This window comes from Phyllobates terribilis, unplaced genomic scaffold, assembly GCF_046119375.1.
Source record: "Phyllobates terribilis strain yellow unplaced genomic scaffold, ASM4611937v1 Scaffold_7__3_contigs__length_470593459, whole genome shotgun sequence".
Lineage (NCBI taxonomy): Eukaryota > Metazoa > Chordata > Amphibia > Anura > Dendrobatidae > Phyllobates > Phyllobates terribilis.
The window spans coordinates 86,136,558-86,159,131 of record NW_027362767.1 but is presented as its reverse complement, the minus strand read 5'-3'; the positions used below and the strand labels follow the sequence as shown (position 1 = coordinate 86,159,131).

Genomic DNA, 22,574 nt, shown 5'->3' with positions numbered 1-22,574 from the left:
TCCTCCTCCTCTCCATCATTGTCCCCCAATGCACGTTGGGATGAGATGAGGCTGGGCTGTGTGTAATCGACCGCTATGGCTTCTTGATCCATCTCATCATACTCTGGCTGCAATGCCTCCTCTTTAATTCTCTGCAGAGAGCGTTGCAAAAGACAGACAAGTGGGATACTGACGCTAATGATGGTGTCATCGTCACTCACCATCTTGGTAGACTCCTCAAAGTTTGTCAGGATGGTACATATGTCAGACATCCAGGTCCACTCCTGAGGTCTTGTGTGGAGTCTGACCTGAATATCTATGGCCTTGTTGTAGCTGATACTCCACAACTGCTCTCTTCTGCTCACAAATCCTTTGCAACATGAGGAGGGTAGAGTTCCAACGTGTGGGGACATCACACACCAGTCGGTGTGCCAGAAGCAGCAAACGCTGCTGCAACACAGCAAGGGCGGCGGAAGCTGTAGCCGACTTCCGAAAATGAGCTGACAGGCGGCGTACTTTGACGAGCAGATCTGGCAACACGGGGTACGATTTAAGAAAAACCGCTGAACCACGAGGTTAAGCACATGAGCCAGGCATGGTACGTGTGTGATCTCGTCTCGCCTCAGAGCCGCCACCAGGTTACAGCCATTGTCACACACGACCATGCCTGGATGTAGTTTCAGCGGTCTCAGCCACAGATCTGCCTGCTCTTTCACAGCTGTCCACAACTCACAAGCAGTGTGAGGTTTATCACCTAAGCTTATGAGTTTCAGCACAGCCTGTTGCCGCTTAGCTGAGGCAGTACTCTAGTGCTTCCAGCTTCTAACTGATGTGGTCATATCTGAGATGGAGGCTGAACATGAGGAGGAGGAGGATGATGCGCAGGAGCTGTACACTGTGTGGGCAACTCTGACTGACATAGGGCCCGCAATCCTCGGTGTGGGGAGGATGTGTTCTGTCCCAAGGTCCGACTGGGTCCCGGCTTCCACTATGTTTACACAGTGTGCCGTCAGGGAGATGTAACGTCCCTGGCCACAAGCACTTGTCCATGTGTCCGTTGTCAGGTGGACTCTCCCAGTAACTGCGTTGTTGAGGGCACGGCAGATGTTTTGGGACACGTGCTTGTGTAGTGCGGGGATGGCACACCAGGCAAAATAGTGTCGGCTGGGAACCGAGTACCGAGGGACGGCCACCGCCATAAGGTTGCGGAAGGATTCCGTCTCCACCAGCCTAAAAGGCAGCATTTCCAATGCAAGCAGTCGTGAAATGTGCGAATTTAGGACTGTGGCCTGTGGAGCGTTGGCTGCGAATTTGCGCTTTCGTTCAAAGGTCTGGGATATAGACAATTGAACGCTGCGGTGGTACGTGGACGTGGACGTTGATGCTGTTTCTTGAGAAACTGCCATAACAAGTGAAGACTGAGAGGAGGGGGCATCTTTGCATGCAGTATGGACAGGGGATTTCCTTGCACGCACAACAGGGGGTTCTCTTACACGCACAACAGCGGAAGAAGCAGTGGTGACACCCGTTGACACTGGTCGTGGACCCTGGGGTTCGCCCCACAAGGTCAGATGCTTTGCTGACATGTGCCTGATCATGCTGGTGGTGGTCAGGCTGGTAGTTTTGTCACCCCTGCTGATGCTGGCCTGGCAGGTGGTACAAATGGCCTTTTTGGGGATATCGGCAGAGTCTTTAAAAAAATTCCAGACTCTTGAAGACCTACCGGTTGTACTGGCAACGTCCCTCGTGTTGGTGTTACAGGGAACGGTTGCCCGCCTTCTGTCTGCAGCCACCACACTGCTTCTTCCTGCCCGTTGGGGTACTCTGTCTCCCTCCCCCCGTGTGCTGCTTGCCTCGCTCCGCGTGTCCTCCTGCCACGTTGGGTCAGTTACTAGATCATCCACCACCTCCTCCTCTTCCACTTCCGCACCACGATCCTCCTCCTCACTTCGTGGCAATTGTGTCTCGTCATCGTCCACCTCTTGTGGCAAATTGCCAGCGTCGCCTTCCTGTGGCTGTGGCTGTTCAAATATTTGACCATCGCTACATGGGATCTCCTCTTCCACCACTTCAAGCGGAGCAGGCGAGGGGCCCAAATATGGAAATCGTCCAGTGAACAGCTCTTCAGAGTGTCCAACTGTGGGAGGAAGGAGCATCAGGGTGAGGAGGAGTATGCGGTTGAGACTCACGGCTACTAAGACTTGACCGTGTTGAAGACAGACCCGGAGGTGGTGGTGCCCAGGTGACTGGAAGTATTATCTGCTATCCAATTAATAACCTGTTTACACTGATCAGTTCGCAATAGTGGTGTTGTTGTGTGCTTCCATAGTCAAGAACTGGGAGCGAGAAGATGTGGCTGTTGGTTGTGGCACATTTTCACCTTGGCAACGGCCCCATCCTCTGCACGCACCATCACCAGAACGTCCAGTTCCACGTCCCTTGCCACGCGCCTTGCCCATTGTAAATGAAGTAAAATAGCTTACACTCGCACTATCAATGGCAAAAGGGTAATAAAAAGGAGATTAGAACCATGGAAGAGGAAAACCACGGTTCTATTTCTCTGGCCTACACCAGAATCTTTTAAACATATATACACTGTGTGCAGAATTATTAGGCAAGTTGTATATTAGAGGATGATTTTTATTGTTGATCAACAACTATGTTCTCAATCAACCAAAAAGACTCAGAAATATACAAGCTTAATATTTTTGGAAGTTGGAGTGTTTTTTTTTTAGATTTGGCTATCTTAGGAGGATATCTGTTTGTGCAGGTAACTATTACTGTGCAGAATTATTAGGCAACTTAATAAAAACCAAATATAATCCCACCTCACTTGTTTATTTTCACCAGGTAAACCAATATCAGTGCACAAAATTTAGAAATAAACATTTCTGACATGCAAAAACAAAAACTCAAAAAATTAGTGATCAATATAGCCACCTTTCTTTATGATGACACTCAACAGCCTTCAATCCATAGATTCTGTCAGTTGCTTGATGTGTTTTTGATCAACATTGCGTGCAGCTGCCACCACAGCCTCCCAGACACTGTTCCGAGAGGTGTACTGTTTTCCCTCCCTGTAGATCTCACATTTTATGATGGACCACAGGTTCTCTATGGAGTTCAGATCAGGTGAACAAGGGGGCCATGTCATTATTTTTTATTCTTTTAGACCTTTACTGGCCAGCCATGCTGTGGAGTAGTTGGATGCATGTGATGGAGCATTGTCCTGCATGATGTTTTTCTTGAACGATACCAACTTCTTCCTGTACCACTGCTTGAAGAAGTTGTCTTCCAGAAACTGGCAATAGGTCTGGGAGTTGAGCTTCACTCCATCCTCAACCCGAAAAGGTCCCGCAAGTTCATCTTTGATGATACCAGCCCATACCAGTACCCCACCTCCACCTTGATGGTGTCTGAGTCGGAGTGGAGCTCTCTGCCCTTTATTGATCCAGCCTCTGGCCCATCAAGAGTCACGCTCATTTCCCCAGTCCATAAAACCTTTGAAAAATCAGTCTTAAGATATTTCTTGACCCATTCTTGACGTTTTATCTTATGTTTCTTGTTCAAAGGTGGTCGTTTTTCAGCCTTCCTTACCTTGGCCATGTCCCTGAGTATCGCACACCTTGTGCTTTTTGATACTCCAGTAACATTGCAGCTCTGAAATATGGCAAAACTGGTGGCGAATGGCATCTTGGCAGCTTCACGCTTGATTTTCCTCAATTCATGGACAGGTATTTTGCGCCTTCTTTGGCCAACACGCTTCTTGCGACCCTGTTGGCTTTTTGCCATGAAACGCTTGATTGTTCGGTGATCACGCTTCAAAAGTTTGGAAATTTCAAGACTACTGCATCCCTTTGCAAGACATCTCACAATTTTGGACTTTTCAGAGCCCGTCAAATCTCTCTTCTGACCCATTTTGCCAAAGGAAAGGAAGTTGCCTAATAATTAAGCACACCTTATATAGGGTGTTGATGTCATTAGTCAGCACCCCTCCTCATTACAGAGATGCACATCACCAGATTTACTTAATTGGTAGTTGGCTCTCAAGCCTATGCAGCTTGGAGTAGGACAACATGTATAAAAAGTATCAAAGTGATCAAAATACGCATTTGCCTAATAATTCTGCACGCAGTGTATTTGTGTCTGAACAGTCAGCGAGACACTGAAACGTTTTTTTTATGCAAAAAGGTGGATTACACCCAGATTTGAACCGTGGAAGAGGAAAACCACAGTTCTAGTTATCTGGCCGAAACCAGACTCTTTTAAACAGATATATTTGTGTCTGAACACTCACAGACACACTCAATTTTTTTTTGGGGGGGGGGGGGGGGGGGATACCAAAAGGTTAATAAGACTGGTATTTGTACAGTCTGACTGAGGGGAAAAAAAAAAAGAAGAGGATTTAGATGAAAAAAAAAGGATTTTTCCTGGCCCCTGAGACCTGGGGCTAAGTCTAGCAATTTGAGCAGCGGTAACACACAGGACTGTAATGCAGTGTTTGTTGGCATAACCACTGAGTCTCCTATACAGCCTGCCTGCCTGATATCTGGGATGGATATTAGTCCTAAGAAGGACTGTTTGTTTGATTTTGCAGGCTTTAGAGATCCTACACTACCTATTTCGCAGTATAAATCTCTCCCTACACTGTCTGATCCAGAGCGACTGTGTCCAAGATGGCGGCGCCCGGTTTTAAATACTCGAGGTGACGCTGTGCGGCCAGCCAATCACGGTAATGCCCACAAACAACATGGCTGCGGCATTACAGAGACTGGCTGGCAATCCCTGCATGTTCATTGGCTCTGTAAAGAGCGCCAAACATGCAGGGCGGAGACCCGAGCTCCCGCCCGAGTAACCCGGAAATGCTCGATGCTCGCCGAACATCCCGAGTAGTGAGATGCTCAGGCGAGTACCGAGCAGTGTCGAGCATGCTCGCTCAACACTAATAGTTTTCTGTCAATATGCCCATATGAGGGCTTGTCTTTTGCAGGATGACTTGTACTTTTGAACGAAATCATTGGTTTTACCATATAGTGCACTGGAAAACAGGGACAAAAATTCAAAGTGCAGTGAAATTGCAAAAAAAGTGCAATTCCACAATTTTTTTTTTAACCATGTTTACTAAATGCTAAAACTGACCTGCCATTATGATTCCTCAGGTCATTATGAGTTTGTAGACACCAAACATGTATAGGTTCTTTTTTATTTAAGTGGTGAAAAAACTGCAAAGTTTGCAAGAAAAAAAAAAAGTCGCCATTTTCCAAGACCCATACTGTTTTCATTTATCGGGATCTGGAGCCGGGTCAGCACTTATTTTTTGCGCCTAGCTGACGTTTTTATTGATACCATTTTGGGGTAGATACAATGTTTTGATCGCCTGTTATTGCATTTTATTGCAATGTTGCGGAGACAAAAAAAACGTAATTCTAGAGGTTTGACTGTTTTTTTTTACTGATCGGATTAATTATTTTTATATATTGATAGATCGGACGATTCTGAACGCGGCGATACCAAATATGTGTATATTTGTTTTTTTTTGTTTTATTTTGAATGGGGTGAAATGGGGGGGGATTTGAACTTTTTCATATTTTTTGTTTTACATTTTTTAAATATTTTTAAAAACATTTTTTTTTTACTTTACACATGCTTCAATAGTCTCCATGGGAGACTTGAAGCTGCAATCATCAGATAACCTGTGTTTAGCAGAAATGCTCACTTGCAATGAGCACTGACCATTGGGTGGCGCTCATAGCATTCCAGTAATGACAACCGCAGGGGTCTCCTGCAGACCCCGGGTTGTCATACCAACCCATCGGCAACCCGCCATCATGTGATACGGGCACCGATGGGCAGGATTAATGACGCGCTTCCAGGGCGTGCATGTTAAATGCCGCTGTCAGAGTTTGACAGCGGTGTTTAACATGTTAACAGATCAGCTGTCATGTGCCCAAAAATATGCGGGCTCAGCGCTGGAGCCTGCATGGAGTACAGGGATATGACCTTGGATGTTCTCATATGTCCAAGGTCGTAAAGTAGTTAACATGGCAGTCGACTGGGAGAACAGTTAGTCACGTGTCTCTGCGGTCATGTGGGGTGCTTGCAGGCGTATTCCTGTTTCTTCTTGTGTACGTAGAAAGCACATGATCCACTTTATGAACTCTAACATGGAGTACGAGCAAGGTGATGGGCTTGTTCACTAGTAACTGGCTGCTGGAAAAATGAGAAGCTGCGGGTAATGCTTCACATGTTTTAAGAGTATTTAGTTGAAAAGAGGGAAGTAGGGTTCTCCCTCTTTTCAGATATTTTCTGCAGTGAGGGGGTTCTGTAATAAGGTAGACCTGTTGTCTGTTATAGGTTCCTGAATAATACATTTTTAGAGGTCTGTATTTTGTAAGTTTTAGGCTGTCTACATTTGTGGTGATGTATTCATGTACTGATGATGGTGTTGAATTCATGTACTGATGTTGGTGCTGTATTCATGGTGGTTCTGGTGATGTATACTTGTTTTGATGCTGGGTGCTGTATTCATGTACTGATGATTTTTGTCAAAAATAACATTTTTGTTGTGAAAATTGTAAAAAATAAATAATATTTGGCTCATGTCCTTGCGATAACTCAGTGTCCCCCTCCACATTCACCTCCTGCTTCTCCTCCTCATCCACTCCCTGCTGCATGTGACATTGCCTTTGAGGGTCCCTAACAGCACCAGGGTGCTGAGAAACATGTAGAAGTTGCTGTTCTTCCTCAATCGCTTATTGTTTTTCCATTATATATATACTAGCTATTGAACCCGTTCTATGCCCGGGTGGCGAGCATTTTTATTGGTATATGGTCTCCCATGCTGGTATGTGCTGCCCCCTCCTGGTATTTGTGCTGCCCCCACCATCCTATCCTGGTATGCATGGCACCCCTCATCCCTATCCTGGTATGCATGGCACCTCTCACCCACAATCCTGGTATGTATGGCACCCCTCATCCCCAATCCTGGTATGCATGGCACCCCTCATCCTCAATCCTGGTATGCATGGCACCCCTCATCCCCAATCCTGGTATGCATGGCACCCCTCATCCCCAATCCTGGTATGCATGGCACCCCTCATCCCCAATCCTGGTATGCATGGCACCCCTCATCCCCAATCCTGGTATGCATGGCACCCCTCATCCCCAATCCTGGTATGCATGGCACCCCTCATCCCCAATCCTGGTATGCATGGCACCCCTCATCCCCAATCCTGGTATGCATGGCACCCCTCATCCCCAATCCTGGTATGCATGGCTCCCCTCATCCTCAATCCTGGTATGCATGGCACCCCTCATCCCCAATCCTGGTATGCATGGCACCCCTCATCCCCAATCCTGGTATGCATGGCACCCCTCATCCTCAATCCTGGTATGCATGGCACCCCTCATCCCCAATCCTGGTATGCATGGCACCCCTCATCCCCAATCCTGGTATGCATGGCACCGCTCATCCCCAATCCTGGTATGCATGGCACCCCTCATTTCCCAATCCTGGTATGCATGGCACCCCTCATCCCCAATCCTGGTATGCATGGCACCGCTCATCCCCAATCCTGGTATGCATGGCACCCCTCATTTCCCAATCCTGGTATGCATGGCATCCCTCATCCCCCAATCCTGGTATGCATGGCATCCCTCATCCCCCAATGCTGGTATGCATTGTACCCCTTATCCCCAATCCTGGTATGCATGGCACCGTTATCACCAATCCTGGTATGCATGGCTCCCTCACCCCGATCCTGGTATGCATGGCACTCCTCATCCCCATCCTGGTATGCATGGGCCCCTCATCCCCAATCCTGGTATACATGGTACCCCTCATCCCTATCCTGGAATGTATGGTACCCCTCATACTGGTATGCATGGCACCCCTAATCCCTATTATGGTATGTATGGTACCCCTCATCCTGGCATGCATGGCATCCCTCATCCCCAATCCTGGTATGCATGGCACCCCTCATCTCCAATCCTGGTATGCATGGCATCCCTCATCCCCAATCCTGGTATGCATGGCACCCCTCATCCTCAATCCTGGTATGCATGGCATCCCTCATCCCCAATCCTGGTATGCATGGCATCCCTCATCCCCAATCCTGGTATGCATGGCATCCCTCATCCCCAATCCTGGTATACATGGTACCCCTCATCCCTATCCTGGAATGTATGGTACCCCTCATACTGGTATGCATGGCACCCCTAATCCCTATTATGGTATGTATGGTACCCCTCATCCTGGCATGCATGGCATCCCTCATCCCCAATCCTGGTATGCATGGCACCCCTCATCTCCAATCCTGGTATGCATGGCATCCCTCATCCCCAATCCTGGTATGCATGGCACCCCTCATCCTCAATCCTGGTATGCATGGCATCCCTCATCCCCAATCCTGGTATGCATGGCATCCCTCATCCCCAATCCTGGTATGCATGGCACCCCTCATCCCCAATCCTGGTATGCATGGCATCCCTCATCCCCAATCCTGGTATGCATGGCATCCCTCATCCCCAATCCTGGTATGCATGGCACCCCTCATCCTCAATCCTGGTATGCATGGCATCCCTCATCCCCAATCCTGGTATGCATGGCACACCTCATCCCCAATCCTGGTATGCATGGCACCCCTCATCCCCAATCCTGGTATGCATGGCACACCTCATCCTCAATCCTGGTATGCATGTCATCCCTCTTCCCCAATCCTGGTATGCATGGCATCCCTCATCCCCCAATCCTGGTATGCATGGCACGCCCCCTCACCCCCCAATCTTGGTATGCATGGCACGCCCCCTCATCCCCCAATCCTGGTATGTATGGCACCCCTCATCCCCAATCCTGGTATGCATGGCTCCGTCATCACCAATCCTGGTATGCATGGCTCCCTCACCCCGATCCTGGTATGCACGGCACTCCTCATCCCCATCCTGGTATGCATGGGCCCCTCATCCCCAATCCTGGTATACATGGTACCCCTCATCCCTATCCTGGTATGTATGGTACCCCTCATCCTGGTATGCATGGCATCCCTCATCCCCAATCCTGGTATGCATGGCACCCCTCATCCCCAATCCTGGTATGCATGGCACCCCTCATCCTCAATCCTGGTATGCATGGCACCCCTCATCCCCAATCCTGGTATACATGGCACCCCTCATCCCCAATCCTGGTATGCATGGCACCCCTCATCCCCATTCCTGGTATGCATGGCACCCCTCATCCCCAATCCTGGTATGCATGGCACACCTCATCCTCAATCCTGGTATGCATGGCATCCCTCATCCCCAATCCTGGTATGCATGGCACCCCTCATCCCCAATCCTGGTAGGCATGGCACCCCTCATTTCCCAAGCCGGGTATGCATGGCATCCCTCATCCCCCAATCCTGGTATGCATGGCATCCCTCATCCCCCAATCCTGGTATGCATGGCATCCCTCATCCCCCAATCCTGGTATGCATGGCATCCCTCATCCCCCAATCCTGGTATGCATGGCACGCCCCCTCATCCCCCAATCTTGGTATGCATGGCACCCCTCATCCCCAATCCTGGTATGCATGGTACCCCTCATCCCTATCCTGGAATGTATGGTACCCCTCATACTGGTATGCATGGCACCCCTAATCCCTATTATAGTATGTATGGTACCCCTCATCCTGGTATTCATGGCATCCCTCATCCCAATTCTGATATGTATGGCCTCCTCATCCCAGAAACCTGGTATGCATGGCACCCAATCCCTCATCCTAGTATGCATGGCACCCCTCATCTCTATTCTCTTATGCATGATACCCTTCTTCCCGGTATGCGTGGCACCCCATCCCTCATCCTGGTATGTGTGGTACCCCTCACCCCACAATCCTGGTATGCATGGACCCCTCACCCCCCAATGCTGGCATGTGTGGTACCCCTCATCCTGGTATGCATGGTCCCCTCACCCCAAAATCCTGGTATGCATGGTCCCCTCACCCCCCAATCCTGGTATGGATGGTCCCCTCACCCCACAATCCTGGTATGTGTGGCCCCTTTCACATTGTACACACATACAACAAAATAAACACTTATACTCACCTTTCTTCCCTGTGCTCCAGCGCTGCTGTATCCTGTTCTGCCGGAGGTCGGGGGAGGAGTGTGGCGCCGGAGCCCCGCGCTGTCCGGCGCCATTTTGCTGAAGACACCCTGCAAATGTGTCTTCAGTAAAATGTCACCGGATAGCACTATGCGCATGCGCCGATCTGACGCCTCACTCCTGCCCCGGTCTCCGGCAAAGAGAGGCGCCGCGGTAACGCTCCTCCCGGTCAGGTAAGTATGTAAGTATGGCGCCGGAGATCGCGAATGCGTTCAGTGTCTACACTCCTCTTACTTTTAACGGCTGGATGCGGTCTTCTGTCTGGAGCCAGACTGCGCGTCGTGCATGTGCAGTCTATAAAGGCTTCAGACATAGATACGCATCCCCGGTTATATTATAGATGAGTGGGATTATGTTTTAATCCTAAAGTTGTCCCTACTCACAAATTTAGCAGCCTCTTCGAATTACCTATTTAGACAACATACGTCCCTCATCAGTTGACAATGGCAGATTTAAAAGAAACGCAAACTGCAGTTTGTCTCCTGCATGATACAATCAGTAACCACTTTGCATTACTCGTACAGATGCTCCAACACATGCAGCATTACATTTCATTGGGTTGCAATGTTGCAAATTAGGTGGGGCTGAGACAGACTGCTCTGGTTATAAAAAGCTGGTACAGTGTGTTTCACAACTGTTGAAATGCACACACACTTTCCTGGTAATGGGCACCAACTTCTTTAAGCAGGTATATTTCTTTAAAAAAAAATTCACAATCAAATTTAACACTTGAGTCTTAATGCAGCCACAATGTTCTGGCATCATACTTACTACAATGCTCAGCTGGATTAGACTGGGAGCTATTCAGCGTGAAATTTGTTGCTTAAAACAGAGAAGCAAATTGTTTGCTGTTTGGCTTTTGATCCCCATAGTAATAAGCTGCAAAACAGCTACAACCTTGGGATTTTCCGTTTTTGCATTTTCATTTTTTGCTCCCCTTGTTCTCAGAGCCATAGTGTTTTTAATTTTTGGGCAATATGGCCATGTGAGGGCTTATTTTTTGCGGGACGAGTTGTACTTTTAAATGCCATTACTAGTTTTACCATATCATGTACTGGAAAACGGGAAAAAAAATCCAAGTGCGGTGAAATTGCAAAAAAAAAAGGAATTCCACAGTTTTTTTTTTTTTTTTTTCTTTCCACGTTCACTGAATGCTAAAACTGACCTGCCATTATTATTCTCCAGGTCATTACGAGTTCGTAGACACCAAACATGTATAGGTTCTTTTTTATGTAAGTGGTGAAAAAAAAATCCAAAGTTTGCTAAAGAAAAAATAAAATAAATATGGCGCCATTTTCCGAGACGCGTAGCGTCTCCATTTTTCGGGATCTAGGGGTGGGTGAGGGCATATTTTATGCGCACCGGGCTGATGTTTTTATTGATACCATTTTGGGTTAGATACGATGTTTTGATCGCCCGTTATTGTATTTTATTGCAATGTTGCGGCGACCAAAAAAAACGTAATTCTGGCATATGGAATTTTTTTTCTCGTTACACCGTTTACCGATCGGATTAATTCTTTTTTTTATATTGATAGATCGGGCGGTTCTGAACGCGACGATACCAAATATGTGTATGTGGGGTTTATTTTTTATTATTTTATTTTGAATGAGGCAAAAGGTGGGTGATTTAAACTTTTATATTTTTTTTAATTTTTTTATATTTTTAAAAACATTTTTTTTTCACTTCTTCCTTGCTTCTATAGTTTCCATAGGAGACTAGAAGCAGCAACTGTCTGATCGCCTCTGCTACATAGAGGTGATGAGCAGATCCCCTGTATGTAGCAGAAATGCTCCTGTGCTATGAGCGCCGACCACTAGCTGGCGCTCATAGCGATCTTTACATGACAACCACTGGGGTCTGCTGCAGACCCAGGGTTGTCATGCCCACCCATCAGTGATCCGCGATCACGTGACGGGGTCATCGATGGGCGGGGTAAGTGACGCGCTTCCGGCACGGCGCTGTTAAATGCTGCTGTCAGAGATTGACAGCGGCATTTAACTGGTTAACAGCCGCGGGTGGATCGCGATTCCACCCGCGGCTGTCGCGGGCACATGTCAGCTGTAATAATCAGCTGACATGTGCCTGATTCAGTGCGGGCTCAGCGATGGAGCCCGTGCTGAACCGGGGGTGATGGCCTGGGGCATACTAATACGCCCCAGGCCAGTAAGTGGTTAAAGAGTAACTATCTTTTACATTTTTATTTCATAAATCTTTAGTACACATGAAAATAAGCAACTTTGTAATCTATTTTAGCAGATAAATCTTCTTTCCAGTTGCAAAATTTACCGTTTTGGTAGGGATGTGGTGATGTCAATTGAGGAGGATGTGGATAAGTGCCACCTGGTGTTTGGAATCAGACCTAGCGTCCAAACATGGAAGTTTAAAACCACCTTTCCTGGTTGCTGTGGTGCATTGCTGTCTGTCAAAACATTGACCCTTAGGGCTGTGGAAAACCCATACTGTGCCTGTCCATAAGTGCTGTGCTGTGTCCACAGTGCACTTCATTTTCAAACGCAATGACAAGTCCTGCAAATAAGTGAAATAATGGTGGCAGGATAAGTCCCAATGAGGTTGAGCGCATGCCATCATTTTCCAAAAGGCCGTGAAATACACTAAATGGTACGGCAGCAACTTGACAGGAAAGTTGAGAGGTGAGTTTTCACAAAAGTAGATGACTGGAAGCAAATTGTTGTTTCCTGGCCACATAATCAGGTACGAATATCTAACAGTGCGACTGAGAAGGAGGAGTCAGAGTACGACAAACAGTAGATGATGATGACACCAACTAGGTACTAGGTAAGGATGTGGTCTGTCTACAAGCAAAGAAAATCGCATAGAGGAAGAGGACAGCTTGAGCCTTGCTCATTGTGCCGGCCAGCTTCTCCCCACATGCCCACTTTGTGTTGATAGGGAGCCGTGGTTCATAATGGAATTGTGCCAGAACTTCCACTGCTTATTTTTCCGCTCAGCCTGCATTGTGCAAAAGATTTGTTGGCTGGCAAAACTGAAAAGAATTCCCACGCGCAAGATGGTTGCACATAGGACTTGACACTACCATGACCAAGACTAGAGCTTTCAGATGCTTTTGAGCATCTTCCACTAGTAGCAGTTGTGACATTAACTGCTCCCAAACTGACCATAGAAGAAGAGCACCTAGAAGATCTTTTGGCTGGACAATGGCTCCGTTCTTTATTACCAATGCCACCAACTTCCTCCTTTTGACATCACAACCTCATCAATCTGATCTGGTTCCCTGGTCCACCCCACAATTATTACAATCATCATAAATACCCCATACTTGGCTGACAGATGCCTCTGTGTGGGAAATGTCTTAAGCATCTTATCCACCTCCTGGTTCCCACCTCCATATTTACCTTGATTTAGAGTGCAACTAAGCTTTTGACTACCATTGCCCCTACAATTACTGTCTACCACCTCCAACATAGCAAGGCATTTGAATCAAGTGAATTCCTCTACCTCCTCCGTCTCATCGCATCCAAGTCCAAACAATACATCAAATTGGAGAAACTGTAGGGAATGATCTCGTTAGCACCCAGAGTGCTGTATCTTGGGGAACTAGGAGTCATAAAAGACAGAGATGCCATTGACTGAAGTGAAAATTTGCAATCAAAGATTAATTGTTATGATAGTGGAGAAGAAGATATGTGCAGAACACTGACTCAAACCGATGGTGTTGGGTAACATCATCCTGCTGTGCCTGAAATAAAAAAAAAAAGTAATGCGCTATATAGTCCATAGATCCTCCATTTCCTTCGCCCTAATACTCTTGTGACCTGTGTTTGGTAGTGGGTTCAGCAAATTCCTAAAAATGAAACATAAATTCGATACGCACATTTTTAGTATTTTATATTTTTTCATAGCAGATTTGTTAAACTTTACCTGTAATATAAGTTGCCAGCTACTCCAAGAGGATCGATGAAAGCTCTCTCAAGTTGCATCAGTTGATCATTAATCAATCTCACCTCCAGTGGACTGAAAAGGAAAACAGGAGAAAGCTTTTATATAATTTTTTTAAGCTCTTTGATACGATGATTTTGGGCAGTGCTTATCCAACTATGAAGCACGCCCTAGTTATTGGTGAGGCGCAGCTAGGGAGACAGTCTTCATAGAAACTATCATATGCCGCAATGTTCTTCATATAGCTGCAGTAACCTATGGTTTAGCAACATTTATTGACTCATTTTCAGGAGGCAAATGAAAACTTAAATGGGTTTCCCGTTATTTGGACAACTCCTTCTCATTCCTCATGTTTAACCTCATTAAAATAAAAACACCTATACTTACCTCCAGTGGCATCGCCGTTCCACAGTTGTCGGCACTCGCAAACCCTGGGGCTCACCTGAGGTTGTGACGTCACAAGAGCCGTGAGCCCAATCAGCGCTGGCGTCCCTGTCCCCGATTTTGGACAAATCAAACATCAAAAGGAAGTCGGAGAGCAGCCGCAGCCCTGAGTTCCTGTTGATGTTAAAGAGGTTGTACACTACTATTTAAAACATGCCAAAGCATTTTTATGATGAAAAGTAACTTCTATTGAAGCTGCTTTTCATCATAAAAATGCTTTGGCATATTTTAAATAGTAGTGGACAACCCCTTTAAATACGTCCGAAGGCTAGCACAGTGAAGGCGGCGCTGATTTGCTGCCAGGTTTGCGTTCTCGGGGCTCACATAAGGTTGTAATGTCACACAAGTGCCAAGACCGCTGGAATGGCACCTGAGGTGTGAGTATAACTGTTTTTATTTTAACTGGGTCAAACTGGAGGAATGACAATGGGTTCTTCAACTCCTTTAAGGTAAATGAAGCAGGGGCAGCTCTGCAGTACCCCACTGTGACCACTATACAGTTGACGGAGCTGTGCTGTTCTGCTCTGCAAATGTTCACATCTTCCTGGCACTGAGAACAGCTAATTGGCGGGGGGTGCCCGGTGTTGCACTGCCATCGATCTGATATTGATGACCTATTCTGCGGATAGGCTATCAATACTAAAGTATTAGATAACCCCTTTAAACTTTGTTCCATTATCTAACCTACATCTCAGCTTCTTCTTGCAGTGCACTCCCTTCCTTGGTAGACCCCATAGCAGCTACTTTTCCTTTGACTCTGGTAGTTGGGTCATAAAAGTTAGATAGTGTGTGGTTCGACATATGGGACCCTCGCTGTTGGTGAGAAAATGTTGAACCAAATCCATGTTCTCGCCCAGAAAGCAGGGCAGGCATATGCTTAACCTTCCCATTGAAGTAGAAAAAACTGATGGCACTTCCAATACAAGAAATAGGTGTGAACAGGTGCTTACTAGGGGGAGCTACCTCCATATACAATTAACAAGCAAAGTAGCACTCTGTAACGCTTAGTATATAATTATGAAGTATGAAATATGAATAGCATTACTTCTGTGGAACATAGAAATAAATGAGAAATCGTAGAGCATAAATTGGCCAATTCATGTGTACCTGACAGCCGCGATAAGGCGTTTTTCGATGTCAGGACCCTACCAATGTGAATACCTCTCTAAGGGACATCCGTCTGCTTATGTGTGGGAAAGTAAGATCCTAATGCAATGAAAACCACCTGCGGCATAGAGGTGGAGTGCTCAGTCAAAGCTGAAATATAGAAGTAGAAAACACTGACGGCACTTCCACTGACAAGGAAGGTTGCGCTTATTCTGGTGGTAGAATGTTTTCCGAAAGGAAAATTGCTCTCTGGAGTAAGGAGTTGGGAATAATGTAACATACAATAACAGCTTTGACATTTCCTTTATTCCCCAGTGTTAGAACATGTTACGGCTGTACAATGTAGAAATATTTCCGTTCATATATTTTACAAAAAACAGTAAAGCGATTATTCTTGGTATAGGTTTTCCCCTTTGAGTCATTTTATCTGCACATTTCTAGTTTTACTTTTGGACAGATTTTTTATTCGAGTGTATATAATATACATGTAAATGAAATATAGTACAGTACTTGAAGAGAATTATTTTAACCAGGTTTTATTCTAAGCAATTTTACAAAATCGTACAATGCAATCTGGAAACATGTATTTTTGGTGCTCTACATTTTTACTCTTTTATTGTTATTGAAGCATCAAAAATCTATTTTATTTTACCAATTCCCAATTATTTGAAAAGGAATCCATTTATATTTCAGTTTTACTTACTTTTCTCTATCTACTTTTTCTGCACGTGACTGCATGGCCTTAGCTGCTTGAAGAAATTCACCAACTGCCTCCTTGACGGAATCTGGAAATAGATAACGGAGAACTGCTTACCATATATAATATATACAATTACAGTTAAAGGCAATCTGTTACCAGGTTTTTGCTATCTGAGAGCAGCATGATGTAGGGGCAGAGACCCCAATTCCAGCGACGTGTCACTTACTGGGCAGCTTGCTGCAGTTTTGATAAAATCACTGTTTTCTCTGCTGCAGATCTAGCAGTTCTCTGAATGCTGAGCTGTGTATAACCCCGCCCACACCCCTGATTGGCAGCTTCCTGTGTACACTGTGCATAGGCAGAAACTTTCTAATCAGTGCAGGATGACTATGTGACAACTAGTCCTCTAGTGATAATTTCCTACTGATAAAACTGTGATTTTCTAGAAAATGCAATGATCAGCCCAGTAAGTAATACATCACTAGAATCGGGGTCTCAGCGCCTACATCATGCTGCTCTCAGATTACATAGCATGAATCTGCTGACAGACTCTCTTTAAATTCTCATGTATTTACAATGGTCACAAGGATACCAGAATTTACACCATGATTTATTATACTTACATATACATCAGAGAACATCCTAAACCACAGTAGTGTAGCTTATAGGCATTGCAACAGTCAGGCACCACATCTGTGAGCAGAGTCAGTAGCACTTGACATCTGGTTTACATGCCCTGGATCTCTGGGCAAATGCCACTTTAAACTTGATGATTTTTCATGACTCCTGTGACCTACAGCACACCAGGCCCATGCACGCTGCTTTCTCCAGGCTGCTACCTCACAATCTAGAAGAGATTTCAGCCTCTCCCTCATTGTGGGATCAGGGTTAGGCAAATACATAGGTCAATGCTTTTTTATTGTGTGGAACACATAAAGGGGTTGTTATTACTGTTTTATGGCATAAAGGGGGCATTGTTACTGTCAAAGAGACACAAAGGGGTCATTATTACATTGTAGGGGCAAAACAGTGGTCAATATAACACTGTAATAATGACCTTTTTGTGGGCAATAATAATCTATGAAAGTACAGAGGGAACACTATTACTCTGTGGGTGTAAAATGGGGACCATTACTTTTAAGGAAAACTGATAGAATTAATATTACTGTCTAGATGCACTAACACTGTTCGGAAAAAAAGCTGGTTCTATTAATTTGTGGAGCATAAAGGGAGCATTTTTATTATGTAGTTCACGATCACTATCTGAAGCACAAGATGAGACCAGTCAGATTTGCACTATTATTTTTAGCAGCATTATCTGCTGCTTTTATTTTCAGTGCTGCCATCTAGAGATAATCAAATCTTTTGAAAATTTAATTCACTTTGTCAAATTTTACTCAAAATCTGATTTGCTGTGAATCACAGGTACTCCAATTGAAAAGACTTATATAATACTCTGAAGTCTCCTAGGACTGTATGTAACCCCTTTCAAGCTTTTTAATGCAAGCACAGCCTTAGTAATGTCAAAGTGAACTCCACATAGGTATGGTTAAAAGGATGGTAACTGTTCTTCACAGTTTTTTTTTTGTCACATACTATGCGTATAGCATATTCAGAATTGTTAGGCTATTTCTCCCTATTTCTATTGCTAAGTTGTGTACTCTGAAATCCTCTCAAAAAAACAGATTCAGACCTAAATGGTTGTAGCGCTGCATTCACTTCCTCAGCTTTCTTATAGGCTACAAAAGGCTGTGCAATACTATGTGATGTGATAGCTGAAAGGTATTATTGGGAAGCCTGCCCAGCCGTGTTTGAGGGTATTTAAGCCTACTCTGGCTGACACAATCATCAGAGTACTGCCACTGCTGGCTTACACTATGTGCCAGCACAGGGAGACTTTTCTTCTACTGTATACAGTACAGACCAAAAGTTTGGACACACCTTCTCATTTAAAGATTTTTCTGTATTTTCATGACTCTGAAAATTGTACATTCACACTGAAGGCATCAAAACTATGAATTAACACATGTGAAATTATATACTTAACAAAAAAGTCTGCAGAATTATTAGGCAAATGAGTATTTTGATCACTTTGATACTTTTTATACATGTTGTCCTACTCCAAGCTGCATAGGCTTGGGAGCCAACTACCAATTAAGTAAATCTGGTGATGTGCATCTCTGTAATGAGGAGGGGTGTTGACTAATGACATCAACACCCTATATAAGGTGTGCTTAATTATTAGGCAACTTCCTTTCCTTTGGCAAAATGGGTCAGAAGAGAGATTTGACGGGCTCTGAAAAGTCCAAAATTGTGAGATGTCTTGCAGAGGGATGCAGCAGTCTTGAAATTTCCAAACTTTTGAAGCGTGATCACCGAACAATCAAGCGTTTCATGGCAAATAGCCAACAGAGTCGCAAGAAGCATGTTGGCCAAAAAAGGCGCAAAATAACTGCCCATGAATTGAGGAAAATCAAGCATGAAGCTGCCAAGATGCCATTCACCACCAGTTTTGCCATATTTCAGAGCTGCAACGTTACTGGAGTATCAAAAAAGCACAAGGTGTGCAATACTCAGGGACATGGCAAAGGTAAGGAAGGCTGAAAAACGACCACCTATGAACAAGAAACAAGATAAAACGTCAAGAATGGGCCAAGAAATATCTTAAGACTGATTTTTCAAAGGTTTTAGGGACTGATGAAATGAGAGTGACTCTTGATGGGCCAGATGGATGGGCCAGAGGCTGGATCAGTAAAGGGCAGAGAGCTCCACTCCAACTCAGACGCCAGCAAGGTGGAGGTGGGGTACTGGTATGGGCTGATATCAACAAAGATGAACTTGTGGGACCTTTTCAGGTTGAGGATGGAGTGAAGCTCAACTCCCAGGCTTACTGCCAGTTTCTGGAAGACAACTTCTTCAAGCAGTGGTACAAGAAGAAGTCGGTATCATTCAAGAAAAACATGATTTTCATGCAGGACAATGCTCCATCACATGCATCCAACTACTCCACAGCGTGGCTGGCCAGTAAGGGTCTAAAAGAAGAAAAAATAATGACATGGCCCCCTTGTTCACCTGATCTGAACCCCATAGAGAACCTGTGGTCCATCATAAAATGTGAGATCTACAGGGAGGGAAAACAGTACACCTCTCGGAACAGTGTCTGGGAGGCTGTGGTGGCTGCTGCACGCAATGTTGATTGAAAACAGATCAAGCAACTGACAGAATCTATGGATGGAAGGCTGTTGAGTGTCATCATAAAGAAAGGTGGCTATATTCATCACTAATTTTTTTGAATTTTGTTTTTGCATGTCAGAAATGTTTATTTCTAAATTTTGTGCAGTGATATTGGTTTACCTGGTGAAAATAAACAAGTGAGATGGGATTATATTTGGTTTTTATTAAGTTGCCTAATAATTCTGCACAGTAATAGTTACGTGCACAAACAGATATTCTCCTAAGATAGCCAAATCTAAAAAAAAAACCACTCCAACTTCCAAAAATATTAAGATATATATATATATATATATTTTTTTTATTTAGGTAGTGAAAAAATATTTAGAAAATTTGTAAAAAAAAACAAAAAAAAATTGTCGTTTTAGTTGCCATTTTCCGAGACCCGTAACATTTTCATTTTTTCGGGATGTGCAGCTGGATGATCGCTTATTTTTTGCGCCCTGAGCTAGTGTTTTTATTGATACCATTTGGGGGAGATACGATGCTTTGATCGCACCTTATTGCGTTTTATTGCAATGTTGTGGCAGACAAAAAACAGTAATTCTGGTGTTTTTGATTTTTTTTTTCTCGTTACGCAGTTTTTCGATCGTATTAATTTATTTTATATTTTGATAGATCGGACATTTCTGAACATTTTTTTTAATGGGTCAAAAGTGGGGTGATTTGAAGTCATTTTTTCATATTTTTAAAAACTTTTTTTTTTACTTTATACTGTCTTCAATAGTCTCCTTAGGAGACTTGAAGCTGCGATCATCTGATTGCTAGGGCTATACATATCAGTAATGACGACCTCCTATGAATGCCAGCTACGAACTAGTGTTCACAGGAGGATCGTAATGACCGGTACGGGGTCTTCTGTAGACAACCCATAGACGCCCTGCGAGATGAATGACACGCTTCCGTCTGGAGCGTGTTAAATTCTGCTGTCAGTGAGTGATAGCGGGATTTAAGTTGTTAACAGCAGCGGGCGGAGCACCGCTCCACCTGCGGTTGTTAGAGGCACTTGATGGTTGATTAAGTCAGCCATCAAGTGCAAGGAAAGATGCAAGGTCTGCATGTGAGCCCCCATCAAAGGTGGGGAAATTTCCTTTGACGTACATCTATGTCAAAGGTTGTGAAGGGGTTTTAAAGGTTGAAGAGACGCAATTGCTGAGACGCTTTGGAACTAAGAGCTGCCAGCACGTTACTTACTTAGCGTGATGTTATGCTCCATTAGCTTAGAACCGTAACTGCTTTGCACGTCATTGACAAGTCTTTGCAATGTCTCTGCATACTGCACGCAATCAAAATGCAGTATAACGTCATCCGCTAGACGCAAGGCCAATTCACCCCACAGCCGCGCTACAGCTTGATGATAGTAGAAACCTTTGTCCATAAGACGAGAAACCAAGTCCACGGTTTCATAAACCGAATGATACATGGGGTATGAAGATATGGAATACTTCTAAAAAGAAAAGAAAAAAATATATAAATATTTTTTGCATTTCATAGAATTAGAACATGTAACTAACTTATAAATTTTATTATTATTCAATTCTGCCTATGTTTTACACCAAATAATCTAATGAGCAAATTCTTTGGATTATTACAGTCGCATGGATAATTAAAGGTAATTTGCCACCAGGTTTTCGCCACTTAATCTGAGAGCAACACAATGAAGAGAAAAAGACCCTGATTCCAGTGATATGTCACGTACTTGGCTGTTTACTGCAATTTAGATAAAATCTGTGTTTTATCAGCAGGAGATTATCAGTAGAGGACTAGTAAACTTGCTGCCATGTAGTCCTCCATATTTATGAGCTCTGCATAACCCTGCCCCCACCGCTGACTGGCAGATTTCTCTGTACATTGTGCATAGGCAGAAATCTGCCAATCAGTGGTGTGGGCAGGGTTATACAGAGCTCAGCATTCAGAGAACTGGTTAATCTGAAGCAGAGAAAACCATGATTTTATCAAAACTACAGCAAGCAGTCCAGTATGTGACACATCACTGGAATCGGGGTCCCTGCCTTCACATCATTCTTGTTTCAGATGGGGGGAGTAAAAACCTGGTGACAGATTCCCTTTATTATATGTAGGTTTATGTAATGAATGTAATGTATACAAGAGAAATAAGTTTTCATTAGACATCTACTTTGCTTTGACAGTTAAATAAAGGAGATCTTCTTCACAACAAATATGCAGCAGAAAAAATGCAGCAATGTGGGAACATGGCCCTAAAGAGGGTTTTGAAGAGTTTTTATCCTAAAGTGTTTTTTTGCAGCCTTTTGATTTGGTAATGGTTTGTTGGAATCCAGATGGAATCCGCTTAAAAAAAAGTGAAATGCGCTTTCTTTTTTTCCACCAGGTGTTTTTCAAAACCTAAAGTAAGAAAAAAACACCCCTAAAAAAACTCTTCTTCATTTCAATGTTAATCCTTTTAACTGTTCATATGTAAAGTCTTTCAAGAAGTTTTTAGGCGAGTTTTGAGGCAATGTTTTTGCAGTGGATCCCCTCCAAAAAACTCCATCTGTGCATATGTAGCACCCTGAGGACTCGGCTGCTACAGGGGTATTGCACCTCACTCCAGAGGTGTGGTATTCCACTCCCGGGTAAGGATGGAGTGTGGGACTGAGCTCAGACAGCTGCATGCACTACACTCATCCCATTTCCGGGGGACAGAACTACGGTACTCCCACCAGTTAGATGTGCAGGTACGACAGCGTCTGTCCCTGGCTGGAGTGGGAGGGGGGGAGGAACATCCCAGTAGTGTAGGGGCAGATAGGGGAGGGACTCTGGGCATAGAGGTAGGAGCCCATTTGGTGCTAGTCACCTGGGCTCACACATAGAGGGAGTATATATGGTGGGCACCATCTTAGGACAGGGTCAGTCAGACTGAGGAGGAGCAGAGCAGAGGAGCTCAGCCAGGAGGGCTGACAGGGAGCTGTGGCTCCGGCTGGGCCCAGCTCCAGGGCCAGGCCTGTAGTGGAGAGAAGGAGGAAGAAAGGCCCAGAGACACAAGACAAGAGGGAACCCTAAGATCCCAGAAGTAAACCAAAAGGGTGAAGG

At 44.8% G+C, this 22,574-nt stretch overlaps 1 pseudogene; it reads right to left on the bottom strand.

The window, feature by feature from the left end:
* Positions 1 to 22,574, bottom strand: part of LOC141153786 (putative N-acetylated-alpha-linked acidic dipeptidase) — a 190,381-nt pseudogene that overhangs the window by 17,694 nt on the left and 150,113 nt on the right.